At 53.7% G+C, this 11,363-nt stretch overlaps 1 long non-coding RNA gene across 2 annotated transcripts; it reads left to right on the plus strand.

Annotated features, from left to right (window-relative positions):
- Nucleotides 1–604: 604 nt before the first annotated feature.
- LOC140843593 (uncharacterized) lies at nucleotides 605–3,242 on the plus strand. 2 transcript variants are annotated; one of them, XR_012121450.1, is made up of 3 exons: nucleotides 605–1,433; nucleotides 2,029–2,990; nucleotides 3,119–3,242. It is a non-coding gene; the product is annotated as an uncharacterized lncRNA (long non-coding RNA). The 2 variants fall into 2 exon arrangements; XR_012121451.1 differs by having other exon boundaries at nucleotides 606–1,433; nucleotides 2,091–2,990.
- Nucleotides 3,243–11,363: the final 8,121 nt, after the last annotated feature.

Below are 11,363 nucleotides of genomic sequence, written 5' to 3' on the forward strand. Positions count from 1 at the left end.
GGAAGACACTAACTAATCTATCACATGCTCTCTGCCCTTTTCAGTTGCTCGGGGGACCAGGACATGAAGGGAACATGACATCTGTTTAGGGAAGAGCATCGTGTGGGGTGGGAAGGGGTCCGAGGGCAAAGGGCATGGACTCTGAATGAAGTCCAGCTTTTCCCCCTTACTTGCGGAGGGACCTTGAGCAAATCACCACTTTTCTTCATGCAGTAAGTGAGTAAATGTACAGCAAGGAAATGAATAAACGCCTGGCATATAATAATCCCTAGATTATGATAAACTGGTGAACAGATAATGAGGGCCCACCGATACACATACTGGTGCTGGGGTTTTATAACCCCAGACCATGGCACAGCAGTGAAGCGGCTTCGGAAATGACAACGCGTCGATGTGCACCAGCTGGGAGCATGGGGGCTGAGGCTGGGGCTTAGACCTGGGCAAGCTGGTGCTCCTCCTGTGGCCTGAGAGTCCCACTGCGACACATTATTACCGGCAAGTCAATAGGGTGGCTTGCCCTTCCGGGAGACCTGCTGGCTGCGGGCCCCTCCTGTGTGTTGACTTCAGGGTGGGGACATTGGTGGCCCGTGGACGCCGAGTCACAGTGTGAGTCACAGTGGGCGGCCCCCTTCCTACAGAAGTCCGCAGAGACCTCCTGACACATCAGACCAACATCAACAGCAGGAGCAGGGGGGCAGGCCTCAGCCCTCACTCCCTGCCCCCAGGTCAGCTGCAGCCCCAGCACGAGGCACCTGACCCCTGAGCACAATGGTCCCACTCCGGGTGTGGAGTGTGGAGTCAGGGCAAACGTGAGCAGCAGGGGCGGGGCAGCAGCACAGATGCGGGCACCAGGACCAGGAGCAGGAGCAGGAGCAGGAGAAGGAGCTGAGCCCAGAGGAAGTCCAGGTCCAGGGAAGGACCCACAGAGGCCGCTACCACTACAGGCAAAGGCGCTACTGCCCCTGTCCAAGGCGCCGGAGACGTACCTGCAGACGCAGAAAGCGCCAAGGTGTTCCTGCCAGTCCCTGAGCACCCCTGATGCGGGAGGCTCATGGAGCACTGGGGACCTCACCCCATCTGACAGCTGCCACATCCCCTTCCCACCCAGCTCCCACAGATGGCCCGGTATCCGAAACTTTTTGTTCCCCCAAAAGCTGACAGAAGGCTCAGGAGGAGGAGGAGAAGCACAAGGCATTACAAAACTTTCCTGGGCACATCACACCCGACATTGGAGACTAAGGACAGCCACTTGCCAGAGAACGACCTCAAGACACCACAGCGATCCCACCTAAGACGTCCAAACCCACAGAAGATGACTTTTGGTCGTCTGCCAAATAAAGCTTCAGATAAGAAACATGAACTGATGACCTGCCATTGTCTCCTTTAATGCAAATGACACAAAACAAGAGTAAATACAAGAGGAAATGTGTTAAGTAAGTGGGGGCAGGGGCTGGTATGTGACCCTGGGCATCCTCCACCACCCAGAGCCAGGGTGGGACTCCACACCATTCCACTTTGACGTCCCCTCAACTGGGGTGGAGCAGCTGGGGAAAGTGAATTGTGCCTAAATGGAGAGCAGGTGTGGCATTGCTCCTGCAAGAACAAGGCCAGTGGGGAGGGAACAAAGGCAAGCAGCTGGACCCCGTGAAGCCCTGTGGGCCAGCTGAGTTCTGAGATGGGGCCGACCCTGCATCCCCACAAACTTTGGAAGACAGTCTGTGCCTTAATGTCCACACTGGAACTTCAAATTCATGGTTTTCTCACCCTATCGTGCAGTGGGGGGGGTGGGGGGTGGGGGTTCTGGAATTTTCTGGCTGTACCCCCTCTGGGGCAAAGAGTACTAATATCTAACTGTCCACAGGCCCGTTTCTCCTTCCCGAGAACCCAGCTTATCCTGAGAGGCAGGGTGCTCTCCCAGTAAGGCGAATGATCACAAGGGAGGTTACTGGGTGGGCTCTCTGGGAAAGCTCGTTACAGGTAATGACCCCTTCTGACCCCTCCTCTTCGTTTCCCTTCCTCCCTGGACAGTGGATATGATTGAATTTCCACAGGGCCAAGGCTAGCTCTTAGTGTGCCTTTATTTAAATTAGAGGAAGACATCACTGTGAGCAGCTGAATTCGAGAAAAGACTGCTGCTGTGTGCAGCAGCATGCCTACGGGTGCTGGGCCTGACTCGACAGGCAGAGCCCAGGCTGGATTTCAGTCCCCACGCAGTCCCTTGGCTCAAAGCTTTGAGCTGGACACGGCTGTACAACTGTGCGTGGCAGCCCAGACTTTGGATTATGAGGCAACCTTGAGGATGGAGAGCACGTGCCCAGGACAGAACTGGAAGACTAAGGAGGCGTGGGCCCTTGACGAGGGCGGCGCCTCTACACCGGCCCTGGAAGGCCTCCCTCCTGACACAATTATTCTGGGCGGTTATTTCATTCATGTTTCCTCAAGTTAGAGTCTAAAATTTACCAGGCACAATGGGTCTGCCTTATTTATCACTGTATGCCAGGGCCTCCCCCAGACCCTGGCCCACAGTCAGTGCTCAATTATACTTTACTGGAGAGCTCCCTGCATGAGTGGGAGATTGCCCTTGACAGGAACGTCAGCTGGTCTCCCCTCAGCTGGTGACATGGAGGCCCCTGGGCATCACGGCCCCGCCCTGCCCACCATGGGCCTCCCACATGCCCATACATGGGCACAAGGTGGGTCACCTCGGGCTGGCCTCTGTGACCTCATAATGCCCAGGGGCCTCCCGTGACTATAAGAGGCCCAGGAGCCAGCCCCTGGCTCACAGCCCACGCAGTTCCACCTGCTCACAGGTTGGCTGGCCCAGCTAAGGTGGTACCTCCTGCTCTGGGCACCCACACCGAATCCACCCAGCACCATGGCCAGATACACACGTTGCCTCGGCCGCAGCCATAGCCAGAGCAGACGCTGCCACCAGAGACCAAGAAGTCACAGGAGGAGCAGGCGATGCTGCCAGAGGCGGACAAGAAGAGGTGAGGGGCGCTCTCCAGGGGGGGGTGCTGGAGGAGGCGATGCTGCCAGAGGCGGAGAGGAAGAGGTGAGGGGCTCTGCTGGGGGCTCAGCTCATGCTAAAATCTCCCGCCTCTCTTATTGCCCACAGTGTGCTATCGTCGCTACACCGTAAGGTCCAGAAGATGCTAAACGCACACGAGCAACTCCGCCACACACCTGCCTGAAATTTTCCCGGCTTTCAAGACCCTCCTGCTGCACCTTGCGAATGCCACCATCCCAATGAAACGAACAGGAGCCTGCTAACGAACAATGCCGCCTGTCAATAAATGTTCAAACTGCAAGTCAACTCTCTCTCGTCTCTTTGCCTTGACAGGAGCTCGGGAGGGGAGGGCTTGGGGATGACGGGAAGAGGGGACAGGAGTAGCGGTTGTCACACTGGATCTCGTCACAATCTCTGACTACTCCAAAGCCATCACCCGAATCTGCCTCACCCAATGCCCTGTAGGTCCCTCCCCAGCAGGGACAGGAGCCCCTCATCCTGAGTTCTGAGCCCATCTCCATCTCTGTGCTCAGTGGCTTTCGGTTGGCGCCTGGAAATGGGCCACGAATTAACAAGTGGTACAAATAACGGCTTCCTCCTTGCCACCCGAGAGAGCCAGAACATTCACCAGTCCGTCACTGTACCCCACCAATCCCCAGAGTGCCCACATGTGTTTATCTTAGCCTGAAGCTGAAATTCCCACTCTCAACACTTCCGCTCCGTCTGAGCACTATACCCAACCTGCCCAGGGAGCGGTGGGAGCTAAGCTTTCAACTCTACGGAGGTACAATCCCGACATAAGAAAACAAGGCAACTTGCTCATCGCACGTCTACCCACTTGACACCGAAGGTTCCAACCTGCAGTGAGATGGTGCGGCGCCCATAGTTTAAAACTCCAGGTACACGTGGAGATGTTTACAGGAGCCCTGGAAACAATATTGGATGTTTGTTCACTTGGCTCAAAGACTACCACAGTGCAGGTCACAATCAGCACATGGGAGCTCTGGCACCCAGCGCTCTAAAGCGACAGGGCCATTTCACACCTGACAACGGTCACGGCCGCAACTTACTTACTGAGCACCATGCATGATATACATTCTGCACTCATCCTCTCACAGCAACCTTGCAGGGTAGGTATTGAAAAGGTGGCGCCATCAACCTCCTGACACACTCTTCCAGGTGAGGAACTTTAAGCAGGTAGCTGAAAATGCTTGCAGGACCCCAGTCACAACATGCTCCCTAGGCAGGCTTCCACAAGCACATGGAGCTCCAGGCATGGAGACTCTGACAGGGGGCTGAGGCCTGGGCGTTCGTATCTTCACCAGGTGCCCTGGGGGAATTTGAAGGCACTAATAAGTGTAGGAGACAGCAGATGAACACCAGGGACTAATTGCCCCCTGTAACTGCTGTAACACATTTACCACAAACTTCGTAGCTTTAAACAGCACAAATTTGTTATCTCTCTGAAGAATGCAGGTCAATTCCAAAATGGTTCACATGGGGTGAGCAAGGTGTTCCCTCTGGAGGCTCTGAGGGAGAAAAACCTGTTTGCTCGTACGTCCCACCTTCTAGAGGCCACCTGCATTCCTTGGCTCATGGACCCTGGCAGCATTTAGCATGTTCAGATCTCTCTTCCTACAACCTCCTGCCCCACTCTTCCAGCTATAAGGGCCCATATGACCACACTGAACCCAGTATCATATGTCAATCTCCATATCTTTAGCTCACATCCATAAAGTCCCTTTTGCAGTTTTGAGGAGGAAGACACTAACTAATCTATCACATGCTCTCTGCCCTTTTCAGTTGCTCGGGGGACCAGGACATGAAAGGAACATGACATCTGTTTAGGGAAGAGCATCTTGTGGGGTGGGAAGGGGTCCGAGGGCAAAGGGCATGGACTCTGAATGAAGTCCAGCTTTGCCCCTTACTTGCGGAGGGACCTTGAGCAAATCACTTCTTTTCTTCATGCAGTAAGTGAGTAAATATACAGCAAGGAAATGAATAAATGCCTGGCATATAATAATCCCTAGATTATGATAAACTGGTGAACAGATAATGAGGGCCCACCGATACACATACTGGTGCTGGGGTTTTATAACCCTAGAGCATGGCACAGCAGTGAAGCGGCTTCGGAAATGACAACGCGTCGATGTGCACCAGCTGGGAGCATGGGGGCTGAGGCTGGGGCTTAGACCTGGGCAAGCTGGTGCTCCTCCTGTGGTCTGAGAGTCCCACTGCAACACATTATTACCGGCAAGTCAATAGTGTGGCTTGCCCTTCCGGGAGACCTGCTGGCTGCGGGCCCCTCCTGTGTGTTGACTTCAGGATGGGGACAATGTTGGCCGTGGATGCCGAGTCACAGTGCGAGTCACAGTGGACGGCCCCCTTTCTACTGAAGTCCTCAGAGACCTCCTGACATATCAGACCAACATCAACAGCAGGAGAAGGGGGGCAGGCCTCAGCCCTCACTCCCTGCCCCCAGGTCAGCTGCAGCCCCAGCACGAGCCACCTGACCCCTGAGCACGATGGTCCCACTCCGGGTGTGGAGTCAGGGCAAATGTGAGCAGCAGGGGTGGGGCAGCAGCACAGGTGCGGGCACCAGGACCAGGAGCAGGGGCAGGAGCTGAGCCCAGAGGAAGTCCAGGTCCTGGGAAGGACCCACAGAGTCCGCTACCACTACAAACAAAGGCGCTGCTCCTCCTGTCCAAGGAGCCGGGGACACACCTGCAGACACAGAAAGTGCCAAGATGTTCCTGCCAGTCCCTGAGCACCCCTGATGCAGGAGGCTCATGGAGCACTGGAGACCTCACCCCATCTGACAGCTGCCACATTCCCTTCCCACCCAGCTCCCACAGATGGCCCAGTAACCGAAACTTTTTGTTCCCCCAAAAGCTGACATAAGGCTCAGGAGGAGGAGGAGATGCACAAGGCATTACAAAACTTTCCTGGGCACATCACACCCGACATTGGAGACCAAGAACAGCCACTTGCCAGAGAACGACCTCAAGACACCACAGCGATCCCACCTAAGACGTCCAAACCCACAGAAGATGACTTGTGGTCGTCTGCCAAATAAAGCTTCACATAAAAAAAACATGAGCTGATGGCCTGTCATTGTCTCCTTTATGCAAATGACACAAAACAAGAGTAAATGTGTTAAGTAAGTGGGCGCAGGGGCTGGTATGTGACCCTAGGCATCCTGTGCCACCCAGACCCAGGGTCTGACGCCACACCATTTCACTTTGACGTCCCCTCAAGTGGGGTGGAGCAGCTGGGGAAAGTGAATTGTGCCTAAATGGTAAGCTGGTGTGGCATTGCTCCTGCAAGAACAAGGCCAGTGTTTAGGGAACAAAGGCAAGCAGCTGGACCCCGTGAAGCCCTGTGGCCCAGCCAAGTTCTGAGATGGGGCCGACCCTGCATCACCACAGACTTTAGAATACCCTCTGTTTTCTGCGTCTTTCTAGCTTCTCGCTTGGTGTTCCTTTACTCCGGCCACATCACTCAGTCTCTGTTTCTGTTGCCACTCTGACTCCTGTGTGAATTCTCTGTGCTTCCATCTATGGGAACACATGACTACTCTTAGGCCCTCTGAGATTTTGGGTAGAAAGTTGGCAAGATATGATTTATATATTGGAAATGGATTTCTAGTGCTTGGAGATGACCAACGCCCACCGCCTGCTGAAACTCTTCTATGGGCACCTAGAGCTGAAGAGACCTGTGACCCCACCAGCTTAGGAGCCAAGGGGAGTAGAGGTCTTGATAGAAACACAGCTTATGCAGAGTTTTAAGAACACCTCTGTAGGTACCACGCAAGTCAGGAGACCAGACTTTTCCATCTCCTCCTTTCCTGTGAGCCCCCACCCTGCACTCTGCATCCCTGACCCTAACCCTGACACTGACCCTAAGGTTTCCGTACTTATGAGGTATAGTCATGTCCTATCAACAGCTCCTTTGCGCTGCGTATTTCTGGGATGTGAGGAGGAGTCTGTGTGCTCTCCTGCTTCCAAAAATTCTATCCCCAGTTCTCATCCCAGCTAAAAGGGCCCCGTGCCCAGGCAAATGCCAGATGGAGGTGGCCACAGAGCAGGGTGAGAGGCGGCTGGCCTGGCATTTAGCCTCTGTCCTTCCCTGTGCATTCAGGAGCTCAGCGGGGCTGTTGGTGGCTGAGCTTTGAGACAGGTGTCAGCCAGGTTCAGGTATCCAGGGGCCCCTTTGTGATGTCAGTGCCTTACCTGCTGCCCTCACAGCCCCTCTGCTTGCCCCAGTGGCCTTGCCTCCCAGAACGCAGAGGCAGCCAAAGAGAGCGATGGGTTCCCACTGCGCCAAGCTCAGCACAAGCGGTGGCCAGGGCCACAAATCCACCATGAAGAAGCTTCTGGCCTGCGTGAGTCAGGATAGCTTCTCCTTGTCTATGGAAGGAGAGGAACAGGAGCAGGGAGAAGAGGAGGGGGAAGAGGAGCTCCCGGTGCAGGGCAAGCTGCTACTGATGGAGCCCGAGCAGCAGGAGGAGGGCGCTGAGAGGAAGACCCTTTGGCCCCGCAGAGACCCGAGTCCAGGTAGATGCACTCCTGACGTACGACCTGCAATCACGGCCCAGGAAGAGGTGCCTGCCGCTGCTCCAGCGAGAATCATTTTCAGAAAAGACTCAATAAAAGTCTTCAAGGAATTATTATCCTCCTCTTGGTCTCCCTACCCCCATGCTATGGTACCAAGCATGTGTGTGCTTGCACACGTGTGTGTGTGTGTGTGTGTGTGTGTGTGTGCGTGTGTGTGTGCAGGGAAGCTGAAGAGTAGGAGCCAGTGACTCCTATCCTGATAAGTCCCTTCCTGTGCCTTCTTAGCTGCTTTCCCCTGGTTTGGGGGTAGGAAACTGTGGTAGCCTGGGCTGGAAAGTCAGCCTGTCCTGTCTCCAGGGGGGAATTCCTCTCCGAGTCTGAACAGACAAGCCCAGGGCAGCCAAGAGGACAGAGTCATCTTCCTCAGCAACTCCCCTTTTACTGTTCTGTGGACAGTCTTAAAGAGCACTGGCTTGGGAACTCAGCTGAACTGGGTTCATGTTCCTTTTTACTAGCTGAGTGACCCTGAGCAAGCCACTTTCTGTCTCTGAGTCTCAGCCTGCCCATCCCTGTTTAAGGATGAGATTAATAGCTACCCACCCAGGTTGGGAGGTCAGGAGAATGAAGTGAAATGCTGGATGGGACGATGCCTGGCAGGGGTGAGTGTTTAAGTAGCACAGGTATGGGTCCTGGAGCTATAGGGCTTACTGGGTTCACTTGCCTTGCTGGCCCTGGTTTTGGATCAGAGCACGTAGGACAGTCTGGGTGCTTCTTAGCCCCTGACTTCTGCTGCCATCCTCACATTCAATGTGACCATCTGCACCTCCATTCTGCCTTTATCAGAGCCAATCCCCTCCTTAGAGCCATGGGCTGCATCCCTCCAGTCTCGGCCTCTGCTTTCCCATGGTTTCTTATCCCTGTGTGTCTTTTCCTCTATCCTTTATAAGAGCACTTGTCATTGGATTTGGGGCCCACCTGGATAATCCAGGATGCTCTCAAGATCCTTAATTTACTGGATCTACAAAGCTTCTTTTCCCAAAGAGGGTCACATTGACAGGTTCCAGGGTTTAGGGGAAGCTACCATTCAGCCCAAGGGTCACCGGTAAGCTTGAGGGTAGAGCTGCCTAGAAAGGATAGGGCTGGAGTCCAGCCATGTAGGAAGTGCTCAGTAGGTGAGGGAGGTTTTCACCCTGAGTGGCAGGAAATTATTTCTCATGTTTATTAAGAAATAAACTGCAATAAAGTAGATGATAGCAAATCTTTATAACAACAGGCCAGTTGTGTGTGAGCAATCGAGAGTGAGAAGTAGATGTGGGCTGGGGGGACCTTCCCAGGGGCAGCAGCCAGAAGATGGAGATGGAGGGAGTTTCATGGGACAGGGAGTGGGGAGATACAGGCCAAGAGTGGCCAAGAGTTAAGCCCAGGGGCATCGCAAAGGTGTGGGGAAGGGTGGGCGGTTATGGTTGGAACACCCAAGACTCAGGAGTTTGCACAGGGCCTCATGTGCCAACACAAGTTTGGGCTTCCTTCTGTAGGGACCGGGAGGTCCAGGCAGGGACAGCAGGATTCCCACTGTACGGCAGGGCTTTGTTAGCAAGGAGGGGAACAGAGGCAGGAGGCAGGAACCGGAAGGGAAAAGACAGTTTTTCAAGGACCTCCTGTAGCTTGACAGGCATCTCTGGCTGACAAGAATACTAGGAAGGAAGGAGTGATGTCCCTTTATCAGATAAGGAACCCAAGCCTTAAAAACCCATATAACCAACCCACATTGGACATCCATGCAAACTGGGATTTGAAGCTGGCTCTCAGTCTCCTGGCTTTAAATCTTGCTGGGGAAGTGTGCTTGCTGAGCAGAGCCCCGAACAACCCATCATCCATCCAGTAAGCCATCTGATTCCTTCACATTCACCCCTTCCTGCCTGTCTGTACACTGGTCAGCTACCATATCAACCACCTGCTCAGTCAGCCAACCATACTGGGGTCAGGGCTGTGCAGGGCTTCCGAGCTACCTAGGTGGGAAGTAAACAGCTGAGATGGTGTATATTGAGCATTTGCTGCGGGCTGGCGCTGAGCCATCTGCTGGACATGGGTTCTCTAATTTAATTCCTCCAGAAGTCCCTGGGACACAGATATTCTGATTGTCCCCATTCTACAAAGATAGGAAACTGAGACTTGGAGCAGCTCTGGGATGCGGATCCAGCTCAGTGTAACCCAAGGCTCCCTACTCTTAAAAGGTGGGACTCCCCCAAAGTGTTCCTGAAGCCCCACCCTGGGGGCTACGGTAAGGGGTAGGGGACCGTGTAACATCTGTCTCACCCTGCAGCCTGTGCCCTCACAATCAACACCGCCTATATAACCAGGGGCTGCCACAACCTCTGCAAAGCTGGATGTGCTGGAAAAGGAGGAGGAGGAGCTTCCTCCAAGCGTGGCCACCCATAGACACAGAGACACAGAGCCTTCCTGTCACCCACACACAGCCCTAGAGCCACTGTCGGCCCCAAAGCCACACCTTCCCCCACTGTAGGCACAGCTGCGGCAGTAGCCCGGCTGGCCACCGCAGCCCACCTGGCCGCCAACGACAGGGCCCCAGCCCACCAACCAGGCGTTGCAGACACCCCACGCAGCCCACTGCCCACTCCTGCAACTATCCTAAGACATGAAGAACTTGAAGGGAAAGATGAACAAGAGGAAGGGGGTCAAGAGGAGCCGGCAGGTGTATAAAACAAAGGGGTGCAACTCAGGTACATATAAGTGGAGGGGGAAGAACCACAGGCCTCCAGACTAGGAAGAGCAGCTGCTGGGACTTGGGGGCATTGAGGGGAAGCCTGCAGCTGCAAGCTAGAACATGGAGGACCCACAGGCAAGGGTGACGAGGGAGAACAACTACGGCAGTTCTATAATAATGCATTGATGGACTGGCTCTGCAGGGAAACTGAATGGGATAATTGGGAGCTGGACAGATGGAGATTAGCTAGCTGGAAATATGGACAGGTAGTTAAATAATTCACCAGGTTGATTAGGTAGAGGGATGGGTGATTGAAGGGTTCCACACACAGATGGTAGCTGGACGGAGGCAGGGACAAAATTTATCAGTTGAATGACTAGAAAGTCACATAGATGTGATTAGCTGAACTGAACTGACATGCTAGTAGGGGAAACAAATCAGCTGGTTGGGTAAAAATGGTTCATTGGCATTGTATACCACTGGAAGGATGTGCCAGGGGCCTGGATGGTGAATTGGGTGGGCACGGATGGAGAGCTGGAGGTATGAGTATGATGGGAGTACGGCTGGAAGGATGTGCCAGGGGCCTGGAAGGTGAGTTGACTAGACAAGGATGGAGAGCTGGAGGTATGAGTATGATGGGAGCACGGCTGGTCTGAATGATTGGTTAGAGGCTGGCTAGTTGGGTGCATGATTAGATCACTAGCAGATGGACAAATGGGTAGGTAAACGGGTAGACGGGATGAATGGAGTAACTGAATGGATCGATGGACAGAACAATAGTTGTTTGGACTGACGGACTAGACAGGTAGCCTGAATAAAGTATAAAAGAATGAAATTAAATGTTGAATAAATGGAAGGACTGGGTGAATTCATGGATGGGTAGATGATAAATGGATGGATTCACATAAGCCAAAAGGACCTTGATAGTCTAATATCTATCCCATATTCAATTACAAACGAGCAGTCCAAAATCCAAAGGATGAGAGTTAAGTGACATTGTGAATCACTGTTATTTAAGGGGCCCTTTCCCATTCCTATCCCTTACGGCGGAAACACAGCTGAGAAGGCTCTC

This window comes from Manis javanica, chromosome 10 (assembly GCF_040802235.1).
Source record: "Manis javanica isolate MJ-LG chromosome 10, MJ_LKY, whole genome shotgun sequence".
Classification (NCBI taxonomy): Eukaryota; Metazoa; Chordata; class Mammalia; order Pholidota; family Manidae; genus Manis; species Manis javanica.